This window comes from Caloenas nicobarica, chromosome 2 (genome assembly GCF_036013445.1).
Source record: "Caloenas nicobarica isolate bCalNic1 chromosome 2, bCalNic1.hap1, whole genome shotgun sequence".
Taxonomy (NCBI): domain Eukaryota; kingdom Metazoa; phylum Chordata; class Aves; order Columbiformes; family Columbidae; genus Caloenas; species Caloenas nicobarica.
Genome location: NC_088246.1, coordinates 60352788 through 60376764, shown reverse-complemented (window position 1 = coordinate 60376764; position 23977 = coordinate 60352788).

Sequence of the window (23977 nt, the reverse complement as noted above, 5' to 3'; positions counted from 1 at the left end):
CAAGAAGATTCAAATGTTGCTGTTATTCTTACTGTGTATGATTTATAAAACACATGCATACCTTTTGCTTGCTTGCTTTTCAGGGGACAGATACAAGGTTAAACTCTATTACAATGTAATCATAAAATTATATATATCCCCTTTAAGACCATGTGTCCAATATGTCCACATTCTGAAATGAATGTTGTGAATTTTCCTTTTGTCCACTTCTCCCCCTTTTTTTTTTGCATCTCAAGCATTGCCACACATAACATATGCTAGGGGTTTTTTATTATTTTCTTATTTCAACGTTAAACTTACTGAGACAAAAGTTGTACACAAACGCACTCAGAACACTAGGTAGAGTATCAGTGGAACAACAACGAATCTGAAATATCTACTACTTTGTAGTCAAGAGTAATCTAGATGTAAGAGTGCTAGAAAGTATTTTATGCTTTTTATATTAAGAGTATTCAGATAGTAACAGATTTTGTCACCCGGTCCTACGAGCCATGTATAGTACCTTCAAGCAGCACTGCAGACATAAGTTAGTCCATGCAGATGGTCTTGACTGTGAGTGTATTAGCATCTGATTTTGACAAGTAGAGAACCATTAGTGGTGGTTCACTTTCCTCTTACAAAAATCATTCAAAATTAATCGATTTCAATATGGAAAATTATAATCTAGCTTGTGTTGTTAACAAGTTTGTTGAGAAAAGCAATAAAAATATGCTTCTAGTGAAACTTTTAGATCTTCAAATGTAATTGTGCAATTCCTTGTCACCACTTTAACATGCAATAGCAGTGAGAGTCGTTCTGTCAGAGTAAGTGCTGACACTCAGTACGAATGCACAGAGAGGCACTTCATTTATGTAGGAAACTAACCGCTACATCAAAGAAGATACATAACATTGTGGCACTATAGAATCAAAACATTCAACATGCTCTCTACCCATTGTAGCATCTTTTCCTCTAAGGTTATTAAAGCACCAAAATGCTTATGCATATAATCAAAAAAAAAAGAGAAAAATCAGAGAAATTGCTCCCAGGACATAGCTAGCATATGAATTACTTACGAGGAGCAAGGCAAGGAAAAAATAAAATGGCAAAGATTGTCCACCAGGTGGCATTTGAGCCATATAGTGTTAAGAATGGCAATACTGTAAATGCACACAATTTTGTCTTGCGCAAGACAGTGAACCTATCTGATTGGTCTGGGGCCAGATAAACATCTATAATTATCCAGAGAAATTCACAAACAGTATTTATTTTCTGGTAAGAAGCACTTTCACTAGTTAAGCTCCCTAAAATGTTCAATGATAAGTCAAGCTCCTTACCAGACTATTGGCCATTATGGTTTGAGCATTAAATTTCACTTAAATGTTTTTTTTTTTTCCCTTGTGATAATTCCACTCTTGGCAGTATGATATCCATCAGAGCTTTAGAGTTGAACGAGTAGAGTTGTAAAGGCAGAGAGTTTTGTGAAATACAGACAGTCAAACACAGAAAGCAAAGCTTTTCAAGTTTCTATAGCTTGGATCATAGCTGATCATAAATTGATAATCACAAACTGATAGAAGACATTCCTGGTTTTACCTACTCCAGTCAAGATGGAAAGGACTAATACCTTCTCACAGTCATGATTACATAGGTATGTAGTTGCATATACTGTTCTCTGAAGAACTATAGCCTTCAAAAACAACAGAGGAAAATCTTAGAGTAATTACTGCTTGCTAATACACTGCAGCAACGGTAAGGAAAGAGAAGAGCCAGAGCTGTGCATCTAGCCAGTTTTCTGTAGGCTGCCAAAAGTATTTCAAAGGCATTCAAGAAGTTCATTGCTAGAACAGCAGTCTTCAACCCTACCCACCATTGCAGAGAGTTTCTGTGCATATTTTGCAAATTTGGTTTACTGGCTTTGGATCCGAGATAAGGGCAAATTTTTCATTTGCCACACTTGAGCTTCTTCATCAATAAAATCATTTGGCATTCTTATTACCTGCCCTTGTGAAAATCTGAACTCGGTGCTGAGCAGTTCTAATAAGTAGTACTGTACTTAGTCCTGGTAGAGCCATCTTTTCTATGGGTTAATACTGCCAATTAGCTAATTACCTTTCAGAAACTTCTTGTTCCTTAATATTGAGGCCTGTGTCTAGTGGAGTGCCTCAAGGGTCAGTACTGGGACCAGTACTATTCAATATATTCATCAATTACTTGGATGAGGGAATTGAGTGTTTGCTGATGACACAAAACTGGGAGGAGTGGCTGACACGCCAGAAGGCTGTGCTGCAAGCCAGTGAGACCTGGACAGGCTGGAGAGTTGGGCAGGGAAAAATTTAATGAAATATAATAAGGGCAAGTGTAGAGTCTTGTATCTGGGCAAGAACAACTCCAGGTACCAGTATAAGTTGGGGAATGACCTATTAGAGAGCAGTGTAGGAGAAAGGGATCTGGGGGTCCTGGTGGACAGCAGGATTACCATGAGCAAGCACTGTGCCCTTGTGGCCGAGAAGGTCAGTGGCATCCTGGGGTGTATTAGAAGGGGGGTGGTTAGTAGGTCGAGAGAGGTTCTCCTCCTCCTCTACTCTGCCCTGGTGAGACCGCATCAGGAATATTGTGTCCAGTTCTGGGCCCCTCAGTTCCAGAAGGACAGGGAACTGCTGGAGAGAATCCAGCGCAGGGCAACAAAGATGATGAAGGGAGTGGAGCATCTCCCTTATGAGGAAAGGCTGAGGGAGCTGAGTCTCTTTAGTTTGGAGAAGGGGAAACTAAGGGGTGACCTCATTAATGTTTATAAATATATAAAGGGTGGGTGTTACGAGGATGGAGCCAGGCTCCTCTCGGTGACAACCAACGGTAAGACAAGGGGTAATGGGTTCAAACTGGAACATGGGAGGTTCCACTTAAATTTGAGAAGAAATTTCTTCACAGTGAGGGTGAGGGAATACTGGAACAGGCTGCCCAGGGAGGTTGTGGAGTCTCCTTCTCTGGAGACATTCAAAACCTGCCTGGACACATTCCCGTGTAGCCTCATCTAGGTGTTCCTGCTCTGGCAGAGGGATTGGACTAGATGACCTTTTGAGGTCCCTAACATTCTGTGATTCTGTGATTTACACAGGTCTTGTTTCTATCATGCTGGAAACCCATCTGTCCAAGAGGGTAATGAGGCTAATTCTACAGCTACAGCTACTATTTATCATTTATTATTTTACTATATTCTAGCTATATCTAGTGAACACAAGAACTCTCACACAGTAGACAGCATTTTATAAATTACAGTATTGTAACCATTATTACTAAGGTTGAAGTATTATTATTATTATTACAAAACATGTATTTCTGCCTTTGCCTTATTCAGCTGTGGAAGAACTTGGCTCATTTTTTCTGTTGCTTTTTGTTTTTCACTGTCTGCTTCCAGCTTTTTTCTGTAAACTTCCATGTCAGAAATCTGCACTTTTGCTATGTTCTTTAATGTATATATGAAAGAATATCTGCCAAAGATGCTTCTTATTGATATTGATATTCACTCAACTAAGAAATCTCTTTGTTCTTCACCAGTTCTCTACAAAACAGTTTCAAGGCACTACTGGAAACAAAAAATTAACAGAGATCATGGATGTTTGCCATCAAATTCATGAAAAATTTCTGGGGTTTTCCAAGCAAAACCAATGTACTTTTGAATGAGTGGATTTTCTGAAATTATATGTTCTGAAATAAATAACAGAAAATGACCACTAAAACTGCAGAAAAAAGCAAAATTGTGGTTTTGCTTTACCATTGTTACATTTGTTTAGATAGCCAAGAAAACAATGCTGTAACTGACAATTATGTCCCCCCTATAAAAAGAGATCAAAATCACATTTGAAATCTTAAAGTCTACTTGAAAATCGGTTTTGCTTTCTCTGTTTCCCTTAGCTGAAATAATACAACAAATTTCAATCTTTAGTTACAAGAATGAATGAGGGAAGAGAAAGATCCCCAGTTTTCCACAGCATGTGAACCCTTCACTAACTGTTATTCTCTGGCCTGATTCTTGTTTTTGTCTCTTTGAAGTTAAACAAAGATAGTAAATATACTTGGGAAAAAAAATCATGAGTACTTACTCATTTCTTGTAGAGCGCAATTTCATCTTCTGCACTTCTGTTGCCTTGTGTTTTAGCATATGATGAAAACAACATTCAAAAAATACATAAATTTACTGATATATCTTGTTGATTGATATGTATTAAAACTAGGCAATATGATACCATGGATACTTCAAAGCTGATTGTTGGCTGTTCTCAGATGTTCTTAGTGTCACTGGGATTTTACAAGACAAAAGCATCCAGATCAACTCTTCCTAATGTGAGCAGGCTAAAAAAATAGGCAATAAATAAATAAATAATATATATATACACTAATGCAATTAATTATTGTCTTTGGAGAAATTATATGCATGCAAGACCACTCAGTGGATGAATTTTTAAGGGATTCATTATTTGCCTTTAACTACAAGGCAGTTCTTTTCATTCAAACACAATGGTCTGTAAACATAATAATGCACTGTTGGAAGAAGCTCCAAAGGGAACTATACTTGGGACCACAGAATATGCAATGTTCCTGAACTCTCAAAAAGAGGTAAAAGAAAAATATTTTAATTTACTCTTCACTAGGGATACTTTAAGGAAAAAGATCTCTTACTTAAGTTAGGGGTTTACAAAAGCACAGAAAGCAGTCAAGTGCTAATGCTACTGATTATCAAAAGAATGAGAGGTGTTGGTTTGGTTTTTTTAAAAACCACATTTTTTCTTTTTTCTCAGCTACGGAAGGAACAAAATAATGGGCAAAGAGGAGGATGTTAAGCAGGAGTTACAGCTGATGGAATTCAGAGACGGCTACACACAGTTATTCATTTATCTTTCAAACACAACTCTGTCACACTCCAAGTTGGGCACATCATGCCTAGGGTGGGCCAGATGGCTTTTCTGATGAATTGCATATATAGGAAGGTAAAAAATAGCTATGTGCTGGAATGATGTTGATGCCAAAGTACTAAATTTTACATTGGATGTAATCACAAAACACCCTAAAATCATAAAGGAAATGAATTTATTACTTAGATTCCAAATGGAATAAAAAGAATTCAGAAAAGAAACACGGGCACTTTTATTACAAGATGAGAACCAACCCATGCAGGTGTCGGTGTTCTGAACATGAGTGTGATAGTCATACTTGGACCATCCCCATTCCTGCCAGCCTCCCCCCTTTTTTTTTCTATTCAGTAAAGTCTGTGGGCTTACCAACACCTTCTTGTAGTTCTACTGTCCCAATCGCATGATGATTTCAGGGGATAGTGTACATTGGAAATGCCAGAGGATGATTATGCTCAGTATTTTGCTTTCTTGCTTTTGGACTTAATCTGGAAAAGGAGAAATCAAGACTTTTTATTTGGGTAGCAATTAAGTTCCATGTGTATGTGGCATAGTCTGTGTGTGATATACAAGAACTCTTCCAGGTCTCCATAGGAAACTGCTGGCCTGGTGTCTCTGAGGGCTAAACTATAACACATCCCAGATGTGGGCAAACAAATAGCTTTGGCACTTAAACAAAGGGTTTATTTTGATTTAAAATTTATAATTTTCTTTTCTGTTAAGCACAACAGAAAGTTCTAACGAGGAGCGATGAACAAAATATTAATTAGAAAATGCTGCATTGACACAACACATTCAAAGGAAATGTAGCAATGGTAGCAATCTCTTCATCTGGTTATGAAAAAAATCATTAGTTAATAATACGAAACAGAGAAGGAAAAATAGGTCATTAATAAAAAAAGAATCATACTGATGACACATTGGTCAGATCCTGACAAGTGAGGGAAAACGGGCTGTAATTTCCTCCCATAATACCCCAAAGTCATCGGGAATTAATAATAGAACTCTGCCCTAGCTTTGGTGTTGGAGTTGTGGGGATGAATTCTTAGACAGCATAAAGCTGAGTTGTGCTCTATGCTGCAAGTTCCCCCCTCCCCCTGCCACTTAAAATGGCAGAGGTTCATAACCAGGGCCTCCAGGATAACCCTCTAACAGGATTCACACCATTGGAAGTTAGTTCCTGCTTGCAAGAGAGGAGTGAAAAGACTAGGAAGCTTGTTTCTTTCCTTTTCCACAAGTAGAACAAAGGCATCTGGAACAAGCCCAGCTTTTCTCTGGATGACACGTACCTGTGAAGTAAACACTTCCTGCAAAGCTTTCTATATCAAATACCAGAAGCCAAATACCAAAACTATTTTGGGGAACTTGGAATGCAACAGCCAAACATGGGATGGTTGTACACCTTAGCAAAATACCATATTTTTGCAAAAGTATCTCATGGGATCAATTTAAACGTGATAAGGGAGGGCCCATGGAGTTTTCTTAATGACTCTAAATTCTGTGTTTGTGTAAAAAACAAATCTATGCTCTTTCTTTAATGAACACACTCAGTAGAATTCAATGCATATCTAAGCATTAAGTTTAGCCCATATGGTCACCTTTTGCAGAATCAGGATGATGCGTTTCTAAATCTCAGTAAAAAAATACAGCAAGCCCTTGTTTGTTACAACATACAGGGGGCTAGATGGTAATTTACACAGATTTAACTGAAAGAAAATCCTAACAAAGATTCATGTGTAGAATTTTCATATGGAATATTTAAATAATTAGAATGAAGAAAACTTGACAATGGCAATAAAAATATATAAATCAGTTGTCCTATATTCTGGACACATAAAGAGATACACTTTGATATTTACTATACATTAGAGAAGAAATGGCAAAGTAGCACATGGTTTAAGTGATAGTTTATGAATGCAAATAGTTTCTTAAAACAAAGCCTTGCAGAAACATTGCAGAGAGAGCTGGAGGGGAAAACGGCACATTTCTAGTCTCACTCTTACAATAGCTAAGCCAGCTTAATTAGTGATGCAGAGTAATTGCTGTTTTAAGAGTGACATTACATAGTCTTCAAAATACGTTAGTAAACTGCAGAAGAGATTAAATGAAAGTAATTGCACCTTAAATATAACATATACTTTTGGAGTATTGTAATTCTAGATGGTATGGTATGGAAAGGAATGGAATGGAATCCTTGAAAGATCTTCAAGAAATATATCAATAGTGAAAACCAAAGGAGCAAAAGGGCTACTGAAGTGCAAGGAAAAATATGGTCAAGAAGACACAGCAATTCGGGACTTCTTTCTGGGAAGATGACCTTACCATGAGCAGGCTAATATCAAATGTCACTTGGTGCATTGTAAGGAATAGTGGGGAAATCCTGCATGTTCTCTACATCTCTGCAAAGTTCATGCAGAGGGAATCAATAGCCTTTCTTTCACCTCTGGCATCCCCACATCCAAAGGAATGTATACGGTATAAATGCCCTTGTTTACACAGTCTGAATGTACAGATTAATCTTGGTAGTAACATACAAAACGACAAGAATAGTACCTTCCTTACCCTCTCAGGACTCAAAATACTAAATCCTAAAATAAAAAGAGATTTGCAAGGAGTTTATATACAACCTGAACTTCTTCCCTCAACTCAGGGTAGGCAAATAATTCCCAGAAAGGTTAAAGTAGGAAAAGGGGATGTGAGGGTAAGAGCAGCACTGGGCTATTTCCCAGTTTGGAACAGTCGTCCTTTCCTTGGCTGTGCTTTGGATTTCTGCCATGGCCTGCGAGACGAGTAACAGCACGAGCTTTGCCCTTGGGAGCCAAGAGGCAGAAAACACATCAGAGGAGCCCAGCAGCTGCGCCCAGTGCGTGGCCACCAAGGGCAGGGACGACTGGGCCTTCTGGGCACAGGGACTGCCTCCGGGACAGCACTCCAAATTCCTTCCTCTGAAGGATGCTGGGTGGAGGGGCAGAGTGTGGGGCTGTGCAAGGGGAGGGTGGGGAGGGGAGGGAATGGGAGGAGAGGAGAGGAGTTGGAAGTGACTTAAAAACGATCACTTAGTCCAGCTGCCTGACTACTTTGGGTCTGACCAAAAGTTAAAGCATGACATTAAGGGTGTTGTCCAAATGACTCTTGAACACTGGCAGGCATGGGGCATTAACCACCTCTCTAGGAAGCCTGTTCCAGGGTTTGATCACTCTCTTGGTAACAAAATGTTTCATCAAATCTGAACCTCTGCTGATGGATGCACCTGAGAGCCATTCCAAGGCATCCTAGCACTGGATATCACAGGGAGAACAGATCAGGACTTTCCTCTCCACCTCCACTTCAGGAATCTGGAGAGTGCAGTGAGGTGGCCCTTCAGCCTCCTCTCCCAACCAGACAAGCTCAGTGTTCTCAGCCACTCCTCACAGGACATGCCTTCCAGCCTGTTCCCATGCTTTGCTGCCCTCCTCTGGATGCTTTCATGGGCCTCAACATCCTTTTTAAATGGTGGGGCCCAATTTACAGTATTGCATTCCTGTACTGTGATCCCCGCACTATGGGAATGCAATTAGTACAGCTAGAGTGAATTATTTCAGGACATGCTATTTCTGCATTCATTTGCCTTATAGGGCTCTTGGCAAAGAGGAAAGCATGGTCTTAAAATGCACTGGCTACCAGTTTGTTTTCAAGTGAACTCAAAACATAGGTTTTTAACTAACACATTCCATCTAGTTTGAAATCTTTGCTAGTTAAAGACTGTATTTTTCCTCAGAGCCCCTGGACAGGGGACCCTCCTGGCAAGGGCATTCATCTCTAATCTCCCTCTGTCTGCTGATCTCTCAGATCCATGTCTGGGCACATGCAAGGGTCTGTCCCATCACACTGAGCTTCCATCAAAATGCTGAGATTCTTTAACTGCATAGACATAGCTTGGCAGCTCTTTGCACTCATTGCACCAGTTTTGCAAACTAATTACCATGTATGTGCTAGAAGATTGTTTTTCACAGTTTGATTTATTAATCAGGAAAAAAAACCCCAAAAAACCAAACACAATGAAGTTTCTTTGTATCTGAATAACGTCATCAGTAATTTCATCACACCAACATTCTCAGATGATTTCGAGTGGGCGTATAAAGAGCAAGATCTTTAGTCCTTCTCCCTTCTCTGCAGCTATCTTCCAGACGCGTAGGGACTCTTAAGGAGAGGCAGTTGCCTTTTAGTGTTGGATGGCCATTTGGCCAGCCAATTCCTTGCCCACATCGGCATCATCAGCAACAACCTTCCTCTTCACTAAATGCCTGCAGAATTAATTTAAAACCTCAGCAACCTTTATTCAGAGTCCTGGAGAGTAAAGCTGATCCGCACAGACAGCAATGCCACCAACTGCATCGCACTGACCCACCAGTGTGTTATCTCCTGCAGCTTTTTCAGCATCTGGGCTGATTCGACACTTTCTCCAATAAAATGTCCAAAATGGCCATGTGGCTAATGCCAGCTGTGGTTATTTTCTTTCCTAGGAGGCAGACACCCATTTTGAAAGTGACTGGATGAACACCACCAGCTTCATGCGCAGAGCCTACCCACAGAGTCCGGTTGTAGCTCAGCCAGCTGGTGAAGGGCTGGATCTGCTGGTTGTGACTGTGTGGAGCTTGACTCCAGCAGGCTGCTGGTGGGTGAAAGCCTCATTAACACACCTCTCAGGCTCCACCCTTCATGCTTTGATGCCATCCAATGTATGAAACAATGAAGTTTGCGGTCAGGTCTTTTGAATTCAGATTGCAGAAAAGCATTGTTCTAGAGAAGCAGGCTTCCTGCCTTCTCCAAAAGAGGCATTCATTGCCCACATCTTATTTTGGAAGTCATGGCATCCATGAACCAGAAAAAGCTGTATCCCATGATATGTTTATAAGGAAGAGAATAATTGTGTTAAAAGGGACAGCGATGATCACTTACTCCAACTGCCTGACAACTTCAGGGCTGACCAAAAGATAAAGCAGGGCATTAAGGATGTTCTCCAAATGCCTCTTAAACAGTGACAGGCACGGGGCATCCACCATGTCTCCAGGTAGCCTCTTCCACAGGTGGACCACCCACATAAAGAAATGTTTTTTCATGTCAAGTCCAAACCTCCCCTGACAGATGCACATGATAGATGTTCCCATGCATCCTGGTGCTGGGTACCAGGGAGAAGAGATCAGTACCTCCCTCTCCACTTCCTCTTCTCAGATATCTTGGAGAGAGCAGTGAAGTCACCTCTCAGCCTCCTTCTCTCCAAACCAAAAAAAAGATGTCCTCAGCCACTCCTCACTGGACATGCCTTCTGGGCCCCCTTCAGTAGTTTCAATGGTGGGATCCAGAATAACACACAAGACTCAAGGTGAGGCTGCACCAGTGCTAAATAGAGCAGGATAATCACCTTTTGACTGGCTGGCTATGCTGTGTTTGATGCACCTCAGAGTGCAGTTTGCCCTCTTCGCTGCCAGGGCACACTCTGCTGATTCTTCTTGAGCTTCATGTCAACCAGCAGCCCCAGACCCCTTTCTGCAGTGCTGCTCTCCAGCCACTCCACTCCCCACTTGTTTCCAGTGCTGCTCCATTTCAGGTGCAGAATCTGGCATTTGTTCTTGTTCGATTTCATGCCATTGATGATTGCCTGGTGCTTCAATCTATCCTGATCCCTCTGCAAGGCTTCTTGTGCCTCAAGAGAGTCAGCAGCACCTCCCAACTTAGTATCATCAGCAAACTTATAAACCATGCATTCAGGTCCTGCCTCCAGATCATTGATACAAGTATCAAACAGAACCAGCCAGATGAAGCCCCATTCACTGCAACACTTTGAGCCCTGCTGTTCAGTCAGTTCCTCACCCACTGCACCATCTACCTGCTCATCTCATACTTGGACAGCTTGTCCGGAAGGATGTTGTGAGAGATATTATCAAAATCCTTACTAGAATCTGGAAAAATTAAATCCACTGCCTTCCTTTCACCCACTAGGTAGATGACCTTATCATACAAGGATTTCAAATTAGACAGGACTTTTCACAGAATCATAGAATATTTTGGGTTGGAAAGGACCTTCAAAAGTCATCTCGTCCAACATCCCTGCAATAAGCAGGGACATCTTCAACCAGATCAGGTTGCTCAGAGTCCTGTCCAGCCTGGCCTGGAATGCTTCCAGGGATTTGGCTTCTAAAGCCTCTCTGAGCAAACTATTCCAGTGTTTCAGCACCCCCATCATAAAAATTTTCTTCCTTACATCTCTTCTGAATCTGACATAGTTTAAAATCACTACTGCTTTTCCTATCATAACACATCCAACTAATATGTCTGTCCACATCTTTCTTATAAGTCCCGTTTAAGTATTGAAAGACCACAATAAGGTGTCCCCAGAGCCTTCTCTTCTCCAGGTTGAACAACCACAAGTCTCTCAGCCTGTCCTCATAGGAGAAGTGTTCCAGCTGCTCATCTTTGTGGTCCTCTGAACCTTCACCAACAGGTTCTTGTGTTTCTTGCACTGAGGGCTCCAGAGCTGGATGCAGTACTCCAGGTGGGGCCTCACCAGAGCAAAATAGAGGGCCAGAATCACCTCCCTTGACCTGCTGACCATGTGCCTTTTGATACAGTCCAGGATATGGTTGGCTTTCTGAGCTGCAAGTGCATGATGCCAGTTCATGTCCAATCTTTCATCCACAAGTATCCCCAAGTCCTTTTCCACAGGGCTTCTTTCAATCCCTTCATCCCCCAGCTGTATTGATATCAGGGTTTACTTGACCCAGGTGCGGAACCTTGCATTTGGCCTTGTTGAACCTCATAAGGTTCACATGGACCCACTTCTTGAGGTCGTCCAGGTCCCTCTGAATGGCATCCCATCCCTCAGGTGTGTCAACCACACTACTCAGCTGGATTTCCTCTGTGAATTTGTTGAGAGTGCACTCAATCCACTGTCTATGTTGTTGATGAAGGTGTTAAACGTGACTGTTTCCAGCACAGACCACTGAGGGGCACCACTCGTCACTGGTCTCCATTTGGATGTTGCGCTGTTGACCACTACTCTCTGGATGCAACCATCCTGCCAATTCCTTATCCATCAAATAGTCCATACATCAAATCCATATCTCTTCAAGTCAGAGAGAAGGATGTTGTAGGGTAACATGTCAAAGGCCTTACAGAAATCCAGATAGGCGACATCTGTACCTCTTCTCTTGTTCACTGATATAGTCACTCCATCATGGAAGGCCGCTAGGTTAGTCAGGTAAGACTTGCCCTTTATGGAACCATGCTAGCTGTCTCGAATCAGGTCCCTCTTCTCCATGTGCATTAATATAACTTCTATGAGGATCTGCTCCATGATCATTCCAGGCACTGAAGTTTGTGAACCCATGTTGACTTAGCCTGATGATTGCCTTGTCCAGCATGATCTTCTCCATAATTCTTCCAGGTACTGAGGCTAGACTAACAGGTCCGTAGTTTCCTGGGGCTTCCCTCAAGGCCTTCTTTTAAATTGGAACAGCGTTAGCTAGCTTCCAGTCAGCAGAGACCTCCCCAGACTCCCAAGACCTCTACTGGACGATTGGGAGGGGTTCTGCCATAACATCCTCTAGCTCCTTCCACACTCTGGGATGAATCCCATCAAGCCCCATAGACTTAGGGACATTGAACTGATACAACTAATCCCTTACAGTTTCAGTGTCTATAAATGAAAAGTCACTCTTCTAGCAGCTGCAGTCCCCCAACTCAGATGCCCAGACAGTCCAAGGTCTGTCAGTATTATCAAAGACAGAGGCAAAAAAGCTCCACTTTTTCTTCATCTCTATATTTCAGGTGACCGCCTTCAACAAGTATCAGTCCAATTTTTTTTTTGTCCTCCTCTTGCTATTAACATACTGAAAAAAAGCCTTTCTTGTTGTCTGACACAATACTGGCCAGTTCCAACTCTGAGTTTTGGCCCTTTGTGTCTTCCCCCCGCATATGTGAACCACGGCTCTGTAACTTTTTTTTTTCCTGCAAAGCCTGACCTTGCTTCCAGATATCATACAATTACTTTTTCTTTGGAATTTCAAGAGAAGTCTCCCGTTCAGCCAAGCTGGTCTTCTGCCCTGCTTGTTTGACCTCCCACACAATAGGATTTCCTGCTCCTGCACTTTTAAGAGTTGGTTCTTCAAAACTGACCAGCACTTGTGGACCCCTGAGCTCTCAAAAGCAATTTCCTAGGTGTTGTGCTAAGAGGGTTAATTTAGCAGAAGTTAAGTTCCCTTGCGTTCCAGATTGTCCTCACAATTTCACTGGCGGCTGGGTGCAGCTGAGCTGAACTCCTGAGTGATGCCCAATTCCATCATATAACCTCAAGTTGGCACAAAAAGTCTGATCGTGCTCAACAGTCAGTCTGGCATTATGTTGAATTCACACAATTATGGATTCACTAATTGTGCAGGGTCAGGCCGTGTTCATTGAATCTACATACTTGCACAGATTCACAAGCAGTATGATATATAAGTCTGAGCACATCCAGTGAGAAATTCTCATGACTAAATCCACAAATAATGAGGTTTATTAAAGCAACAGCTAGAAGTTCTTTTAGATTGCCATTGGTAGAATACACTGTCTGCAAAAACACACTTTAGTTGCAAAAATACACTTTGGTTGCAAAACTACTCGTTAGTTACAAGAAATAAGTAGTGGTTCCAAATATATATAAATTCTAAGATTACTATATAGCGCTACTAATGTCATTGCAAATACAAGCTTGAAGTCTAAGTGCCCTGCAGAAACCCTTGGTATAACCAAGTCCTCAAATCTTACCCAAAAGCATCCTTTTGGGTGGAGAAGATGCTTTGGTGGAGAAGTCTGTTGCGCTGTTCCCTTGACTTCTCAGTGATGGCATCTTCCCTAACTTTCCCCTATTGTTTAGAGTATTTTATACTATTTTCTACATTTAGGTGAAGCTTGAGTGACTCTAGTCATACATACCTTTATTATGGATTGGTGTAAAAACTCTCACTTCTATTTTTAAGGTAAAAACTTCACAGCAAATGCTCAAGGGAGCATATGGGTGTGATGGAGGCATGTATCCTTTGGGATGGAGGTGTGTTTTGATATTATAATGAGATTATAATGAGTGAAGTTCATCCACAGGACACATTTCAACACATCTGCTGGCTCAGTAAGTAGTATTTTGGACGGAATGGAACATTTATCTTTTTTAATTGATATCTTGTTCCTGTACCTGTTTTGTACACAGGGTCTGGCTGCAGTATCTCCACTCCACTCCCTCATACTTCTTAGTGCCAGCACACTGGGCTCCACCCATGAACTACCATTCAAGAATGTAGGCCAGGTTGCTGGGGGGAAACCAAGCAGAGCAGATTCCTTACTTGCCATGCAGCTGCCTTATATGCTAAAGATGTGGATATAACTTTATTCTCAATAACTGTGTTCTTGATAATTAGTTTCAATAATTTGCCCCCTCAGTAATTATTCCACACCAGGGGACACTACTAAGTAGCTCCTTGAGTAGCTTAAAGCTTGCTCTCTTGGAATCCAGGGTAGCAACTCTGCTGAACTTTTTTCTCATTACACCAAAAACTCTAAAGTCAACCATCTCCTGATCGCGGCAGTCAAGACAATCACCTACCATTACAACCCCCACGAGTCCTTCTCTGTTCACAAATACTAAGTCTAGGAGGGCATCCTTCTTAGCTAGGTCACTGAGTGCTTGTGACAAGAAATTATCTTGAACAAAAGTTAGGAATTTTAGATCACTTGTTCATAGCAGTAAGTTTATTTTTCATTCCATCCTGTGTTTAAATTATTTATAAAGACATACAATTAATTCCAAAACTTATCAGGCGACACATTATGAGGTTGATCCTTTCCTCTCCCAAACTGTTTTTTTGATCTACACAAATAAAAAAGTCTTTCTCGATCCTATCCTATCTGCAGGTTCAGCAGCGAATATTTAATGCAGATTTGAATTTCACTACTACTTTCTGTTGATCTGCTTTCCATTCATCAGCTGTTCTTACAGCTTTTTTGAATGAGAATGGAGAAGTATTACATATGAAGGAACTTCAAAAGCATTTGAACTTTTAAAGGTCTCATTCTATGTCCCCAAACAGAATTGGACTTTCACTGTCCTTGGTATACCGCTTTGCATGCTAGGGTCAGGGTGTAAAGACAAGACACATAGGAACACCTGTTTAAAATTTCCCTATAAAAATTACTTTTACTTTTCAAAATCTGACCAGCCTTACAACTCTGTCCAGCTGAGAAGCAAACTATTGTGAACCAAAGTCTACTAGCAATAGGTATGTTTTCTCACTTATCCTCTGAAGGGCTCTTACCAGTAAACTACAGGAGTCTAGAGTTCCACAAACAAAATGCTGAAAGCTGCTGCCCTTTGGCCTCCTCAGAAAAAATATTATCACAGGAGCTTGGGGACTAAGATTGAGTTCTATTTTAGAGCAGGAATTTTTACTTGTTTTTCTTGATTCTGAGCAGATTTCTCATGAACAGCTACATGTTCTTTCTGGTTGAGTGAATATTTATGTGTTTTCTGCAGAATAGAAGAGCAGAAATGGGAGAGGAAATAACACTTATGAATACTGTACAGTCCATCAGATGATTAAAGAATTTTTCTGGAAGATGAGAGACTTTGGTTAAAATTCTTTTTCTGAATCAGTGAAAGACTGGACATGAACTTGAGAAAGAGTTTGGTTTTGGCTATTAAAGTACAAAATCAATTATTGAAATGGCTTCAGTTCTAATCTTGAATGCATTCCCTGTTTCACAATTGTTACCTTCTGTCTGCCCTTCAAGTAAAGTCTGCTGGTGAAATATGTTTCCCTTTTAACAATCAGTCTCAGGTTGCTCTTTTTCTGAGCAGGGAGTTCTCTGGTCCTTTTGTGAGCAGAAGAGAAGCTGCTCCCAAAACAAGGTAAATGCCCTAATTCCAGGCATAAACACTTTGGGACATGGGACAGAAGAAGAAATTTTATAGCTCAGGATCAAAACAACCAGTCCATGGGGAGAGCTTATAATTCTTACTATGCCTTAAAAGACAGAGAGTTTCAAATTGGGGACTAACAAAAAGGTATCTGCTTGGAGCAGAAGAAAGAGAGCAGCTCCCTACTGGCATGCCCGTCTTGGAAGAGAAAGCTTCGCAGAGGGACCAAATCAATCCAGCAGTGACCAGTTTCACAGACTGACTCTGTATTAGCTAGCTGTCCCTGCAACAGGTTCATGGAAAAAGTAAGCAAGCAATAGAAGTCCCCTGAGCAAGCAGTTATCATCCAGTAGCCAAACTTCCATAACATAGCCAAAGTCCCTGACTCTTTCCCTCAAGGAGACCAGGATTGGCCGCCAGTATCATCAATTTGTTGTGTGTTGTTCTGGCAGACCTGTTGTGATTGACCTGTATGTGTACGAGAAGCCCAAGACACCTGTAACTGTGAAGCTTACAGAGTACAGGTAATGTGAGGTCAGCCTAAAGTGCTGGTACTTTCTCCACTTTGAGACATCAGTTTTGTCACTGTGAATCTGTCCAGCTTTCCTTATAATAGGCATTGTGCTAGTAGGTAGCTGATGAAATGAGCTCTTCATTCTTTGTAGCCACGTGTACCAGCACTAACAAGTGTGCTTTTTGTCATGAGGTATTATACAGATGAACCTCAGATATGTAAATAGAGGTTTAGGTTAAAGATTGCTTAAGTATGTCTTTTCCAGGAAAAAATATTATTAATATATATATTTTATATGTTATTATAAGTGAAAACAAAATATATAATAATATAATATAAATAATAATAAAATATTTATTATATATATTCTATACATTAAACAATTTGATATGATAAGGTCACCTGCCTAGTACATGAAGGGAAGGCAGTGGATGTATTTTAGTAAGGATTTTGATACTGTCCCTCACAGCATCCTTCTGGACAAGCTGTCCAAATGTGGGATGAGCAGGCGGACAGTGCGCTGGGTGAAGAACTGGCTGAACAGCAGGGCTCAAAGAGTTGCAGTGATTGGGACTGCATCTGGCTGGTGACCGGTCACCAGTGACGTTCCTTTGGGCTGAGTTCTAGGGCTGGTTCTGTTTGATACTTGTATCAATGATCTGGAGGCAGGACCTGAATGCATGGTTTATAAGTTTGCTGGTGATACTAAATTGGGAGGTGCTGCTGACTCTCTTGAGGCACAAGAGGCCTTGCAGAGGGTTCAGGATAGATTGAAGCACCGGGCAATAGTTGAACACGAACAAATGCCAGATTCTGCACCTGAAATGGAGCAGCACTGGTAACAAGTCTAAGTGGGGAGAGGAGTGGCTGGAGAGCAGCACTGCAGAAAGGGGTCTGGGGTTGCTGGTTGACATGAAGCTCAAGAAGAATCAGCAGAGTGTGCCCTGGCAGCGAAGAGGGCAAACTGCACTCTGAGGTGCATCAAACACAGCATAGCCAGCCAGTCAAAAGGTGATTATCCTGCTGTATTTAGCACTGGTGCAGCCTCGCCTTGAGTGTTGTGTGCAGTTCTGGGCCCCACCATTTAAGAAGGATGTTGAAGTCTATGAATGCATCCAGAGGGCAGCAAAGTTGGGGAAGGGGCTGGAAGGCATGTCCTGTGAGGGGTGGCTGAGGACACCGTGCTTTTCTGGTTGGGGGAGAAGGAGACTGAGAGGCCACCTCACTGCTCTCTCCAGCTTCCTGAGCAGGGGGAGGTGCTGAGCTCTTCTCCCTGGTACCCAGTGCCAGAACAACAGGAAATGTCTCTAAACTGCATCTGTCAGGGGAGGTTTGGACTTGACATGCAAAAACATTTCTTTACTAAGAGGGAGTACAAACCCTGGAAGAGGCTTCCTGCAGACATGGTGGATGCCCCATGCCTGTCACTGTATAAGAGGCACTTGGACAATACTCTTAATGCCATGCTTTAACTTTTGGTTATCCCTGAAGCAGTCAGCCAGCTGGACTAGATGGTCATTTTAGGTCCCTTACAAGTCTCTCCTCTCCTCTCCTCTCCTCTCCTCTCCTCTCCTCTCCTCTCCTCTCCTCTCCTCTCCTCTCCTCTCCTCTCCTCTCCTCTCCTCTCCTCTCCTCTCCTCTCTTAAAATATTTTAGATTTTTCACAATATTTAATGTCAGAATACCATTTAGACATACTGAAATACAACAGGTTGAAATCGCCTTTGAATATTGGACCCGGGTGTGTTGGATCCACACCCTTCTTCCAAAGACCAGCCATCTGTCTGAGCTTTATACTGACCCTAGCTGCCACTGGTCTAGTCATGCCTCCCAGTGAACTTGAGGCTCAGCTGAAAATCAGATGTTTGTGAATATTGCTATTACTCAGCTGATAAGAAAGGTCTTATCAGTGCAACTGAATCATCACCATCTTCAAAATCTCCTTCCCTTCTGTGAAAGTTGTTTGAAAGAGGCCGAAGGGTTCAGAAAGAGGCTGGATGGTGGACAATGAGGGTCACTGCAAAAATCTTTCTTCGGTAGGGAACAAAATGAACAGAGGGTTTTTTTAGATGAATCAGAGTCCACCTCATGATGTGCGCTTACCTTGTTTAATAATCTGTCTGTTTGACAGATTTTTCCTTCATTTTTACTCCAGTTTCTGACATACTTTGTTCCTTAACTCTATCCTCTCTCCTAAAAAGTGTTGTCACTTAAAAATTATTTAGTCTGTCTATCCTTTTTAATGCATAATGCGTTCATGCTTTAGGTCCTGCATGAACAATGCATTTCACTGTAATCATCAGGACTGATGACTTCTTTTCAACTCCTAAACCAGCAAGATCTCGTGCCAATCAGTCCTACAGCTGAAGGCGGGATAAGAAAGGAAGAACAAATGAACTCTACCAACCAGAAAGTATAAAGGTTAATGAAAGATAGTACTCCTGGCATGACCTAATGGCAATCACAATGCTCCTGCCATCATACAACATAGGGCATGGCACTCCCTGAACACTGTGTTAGGGTCTCATGTAAATTGTACACATGGAGAAGCAGGAAAAGGTAAATGGAAATGGCACTATTTGCTGTTAAAGATTATATTAAAAGATGGTCTGTTTTGAAATGCCCTCATATTAGTTCCATTTTTACTCTGAGAATAAAAGGGGAGGGGGAGAGGGATGATTTTTTTCGCTATTTCTGTCATAAGATCCTTTCCCACAGCACCATATTTCACTCCTTCCCTGCTCACCGTATGTTGTACATTTATGCATAATGTGTCACAAGGTCTTTATTTGATTTTTTTGTTCCTCCAACCACATCTTTAATGTTAAAAGGGGCTTTTCTTTGGCAAGGCTAGCAAAAAAAAAATTACAGCTTTAAAATCCTAAGCCAAATCATTTTGCAAACTGAGACAAAAGAGAAGCAGCGAAAAGAATCATAGAATCATTTTGGTTGGAAGATACCCTCAAGATCATCGAGTCCAAAAATAACCTGGCTCTAGCACTAAACCATGTCCCTAAGAACCTCATCCATATGCCTTTTGAACACCTCCAGGGATGGTGACTCAACCAGTTCCCTGGGCAGCCTGTTCCAGTGCTTCCCAACCCTTTCTGTGAAGAATGTTTTCCTAGTATCCAATCTGAACCTTCCCTTGCTACTTGGGAGAAGAGACCAACACCCTCCATGCTACAACCTCCTTTCAGGTAGTTGCAGACAGTGATCAGGTCTCCCCTCAGCCTCCTTTTCTCCAGGCTAAACAGCCCCAGCTCCCTCAACTGCTCCTCATCAGACTTGTGCTCCAGACCCCTCACCAGATTCATCACCCTCCTCTGGGCCCTTTCTAGTACCTCAATGTCTCTAATTGTCTTCCAACTGTATGGAAGTGATTTTACAACTGACCAGGAACAAGGTAAGTATTTGAATACTGTGTTCCTTATCCAAGATTCATCAGTTTGGCTCCATCATTTTTAGTAGAGCTAGATGACTTTACACTAGCCAATTGTACAGCCTAAATAACATTAATAGTCCTTTTAAATTTTTCTGAAGTTCTTGGAGAGTCATGCCTTGAACCAAGGTGTGGACAGTCACCTTTCAGATCTTTCATTTTAGGAGAAGAGGAGAGGAATAATATGGAATGCAAATAGAGGCTATAATTCTTGTTTATAGTTGGAAATAGATTTCATTGCTGACTATGAAGTTGTTAATGCTGAGCTGTGATATTGTACTATGCTGGTACACTCTATTGAAACTATCAACAGTACATAAGACTGATATTGTTAGAATTATTCACCAAAGTAAAAAAGCAACTTCAAAATTTTAGCAAAGAAAGGATTACCACAGACATCAGAATTCTGAGACTTACACAGACTTCACTGCTTGATATGAGAAGAAACTGCCCTAGGCAGATTAATGTAATTTAGCTATACACATTCGTTATCTATTAAAGCGTTTGATCTTGAGATTGGCGAATGAAATTTGCAACATTTACACTACTTGGCAACTAAAAGAGCAAGTCTATTATAATGCATTTTACTGACTGCTAGACACTCCTTTGCTCAATAAAGTTAATTTTTCAAAGTACCCACCAAAAAAAAATCCAAACAACCTCTAAATACTTATAAAATTATTGGAATTTGCACAAGAATAATTTTATAACTAGCACAACTAATTTTTGGAACTTATAAATCCAGCTTACTTCATGCGAAAACTATCAAAGACTGATATGTAAAGAAAATATAAACTTATTATGTCTAGTAGAAGATCACAAATAACAAGAACTAATTTTGAAATGGTAATACTGAACTCAGTACGCTACAGATACTCAGCCTAAATATGTATTTCCTGCATTTAATTTTGCAAACAAATATGTAGTTTACTGAATATTTCAAAAGATCCAGACTTGGCACTTCGACACTTCAGCATATTTTGAAAAACAGCTCACAATTTTCAAAAGTAGATGCCTAAATATAGAAATTTATATCTAATCTTTGGCTCATAGATAAATTATATTTTCAATGCTGATAGTTATTTTCTTTTCAACAGAGTTGGCAAATCAGTACAGTATGGAAAAACAAGATGCTTAGTTTCTATTTTTTAAATATGAAGAGGTGCTCTCATCTCTGCAGATGCTAATAGGTAGCAGATTCTAAGGTATTTTATTCCAGATCCATTTGACCTTAATAAAAAATAAGATACCACAGGATCATAACTCCCTCCCTGTTCTACTGAACAGCAATTCTGTGATAGTTTTATAGCAGCTTCCTGAAACAGTATTTGCACTTCAGTTCACCTCATAGGTCCTGTATAGCTCAAGGGTTCCTTTTTGCAGGACCTGAATCCAAAGACAACACAAGTCAACAGGAACCTTTTCCTTTACTTTAACAGGCATGAATTCATAAAAGTCTTTATTTTTTTCCTTTTTCTTATTTTGCCTACTATCAACGTTCTTTTCCTGTAACCATTTATAACACTAATAAATTTTGTAAGCGCTGTATAGTCTCTACGCTATGTTGTGAGATGTAGTCTATTTGATAAATGCATTATTAAAAAAAGGATTTTCATAAATTAGAATGGTCAGTTTTTATGTAATTATGAGCCACACTGCTATTACTGTTAATTACAAATGTTCAGAAAATAGGTGGAAAAATATCTTATATTGTATATACTATATATTGTATCTCTGGGACACCATGGCCCTGGGTTAGAGAACCATGGCTGTGAGAATGATAAACTCCAAACCAACCCTAAACTTGTGCAAGATTTGCTGCTCCAGCTAGATCCCTAGAAGTCGATGGGGCCTGATGGGATTCATCCAAGGGTACTCGAAGAGTTAGCTGATGTCATAGCGAGACCTCTCTCCATGATTTTTCAGCTCTCCTGGGAGTCTGGAGAGGTACCAGTTGACTGAGAGCTGGCAAATGTTGTCCCAGTCTTCAAGAAGGGCAACAGGGATGACCCTGGCAACTACAGGAACTGAGAGTCTCACTTCTGTGCCTGGCAAAATTATGGAGAAGATTATTCTGGGAGTTATTGAAAAACACCTGAAAGACAAAACAGTCATTCGTCCCAGCCAGCAGGGGTTCATAAGGGGGACAGAGAAGTGGGCAATCACCAACCGCATGAAGTTTAAGAAGGGCAAGTACCGGACTTTGCACGTGGGACATGGCTACCCTGGCTGTACATACAGACTGGGGAACAAGGAGCTGGAGAGAAGCTCCACAGAGAGTGATCTGGGAATTCTGGTTGATGGCAAGTTGAACATGAGCCAGCAGTGTGCCCTGGCAGCCAAGAGGGGCAACCGTGTCCTGGGTGCAGCAAGCACAGCATTGCCAGCCGGGCGAGGGAGGTGGTTGTCCCGCTCTGCTCTGCACTGGTGCGGCCTCGCCTGGAGCACTTAGTGCCATTCTGGGAGCAACAGGATAAAAAAGGATCTAAAGCTACTGGAGAGTGTCCAGAAGAGGGCTATGAAGTTGGTGAAGGGTTTGGAGAGGAAGCCGTATGAGGAGCGTCTAAAGTCACTGGGTTTGTTCAGCCTGGAGGAGGCTGAGGGGAGACTTCATGGCAGCTACAGCTTCCTCACAAGGGGAGGAGGAGGGGCAGGTGCCGATCTCTTCTCTCTGGTGACCAGTGACAGAACCCAGGAAGATGTGCCAGGGGAGGTTTGGGTTGGACATGAGGAAAAGGTTCTTCCCCCAGAGGGTGGTGGAGCACTGGAACAGGCTCCCTGGGGAGGCGTCACGGCCCCAAGCCTGGCAGTGTTCGAGAAGAGACTGGACAAGGCCCTCAGACACATGGTGTGAATGTTTAGCTTGGCTATGCAGGGGCAAGAGCTGGACTCAATGATCCTTGTGGGTCCCTTCCAACTCAGGATATTCTATGATTTAAAGGTAATAAAAATTAAACTTATGCATCTCGTTTGTTTGTCTGATAAAACTGCTAATAATTACAAAAGGACACAATAAAAGTTGAATTATCAGAACACATCTAGGTGCTCCGATAACCACAAAACAGTAAGGCTGTAGTGGTGTAGGCTTCTCTTGAACTTGTCAAATAACCTCCATACATCTCCAAGGACAATTGTGGACTATTGACTCTAACTATAAGTCATCTGTTAAAAATATAGTCTATTAAAACACTGTGAAAAATACAACAAAAGATGAAGTCTTGCAGATGACTTGACTTCAGATTTTAAGGGGGTAACTGAATTGTCATACTAGAGAGAGAGTGGTAATTTAGATTTTGTTGAACCCTGATGAGTACACCCATTTATGTAGCTAATTTCACTAACTTATCTATCTTCTGATGGAAACGCATGCTCCTACACTCATATGTTAGATTTTGTATTTGCAAGCCATTCTTCCTTCCAACTGCAATAACATGGCAGGTGTGCTTGAACCCAGAACCCCTAGACAGCTTTCCCTTTGGAAGCTGACAGATTAATTTCTCCAGATTCAGCTTCTAAAACACAACTGTATTGCTCACTCATGCAATGCTGTGTTGTTAGAAGCAAAAACATTTAAAACAACAAAAGCAGTGCGTGTCATGGTTCACCTAAATATTATCCTTTCTTCGTACATTTTAACAAGTCACCTTTATTAGTGCTCATTTCCATTCACAGTGCCCCAAACCTCTAACCCTCTTAGTATCTGAAAATTGATTTAAAGTTGAACAAAATCATCTCATAGTCTTTAAAAGCCAAAAATTTCTGCTGAGGCCTTTATACAACCCGCACCTGTAGCAGCTGAACATCATATGAGGAGACCACTTCTGCCACAAGCTGAAGGCAATGGAATAAAAAGCGTTAATCAAATCCAGACCAGATAGTGATTTTGTCTCTCTCCTTCCACCCTCCAAGACTCACAAATTGCATTTCAGGTACTATTGGTAAGACTGTCAGCAGTTTCACATTTACAAAAAAGTTGTCAAGCAAGGCATTCTGACGTGTGTTCACTATAAAAATCAGTTGCAAAAAATGATGCTGCAGATAAGAAACATTAAGAATGACTCCACAGTGCAATTACAGCTTCTCTTGTGTAATGTTTCTTCAAAAAGACCAGAGAAATCAGTATTTCTCATAGCAAGAGAAATTTCTTTAGTCCTTTTTATTACTTTGTCTCGGAAGTCTGTCACATATTAATTCTCCTATGGTAA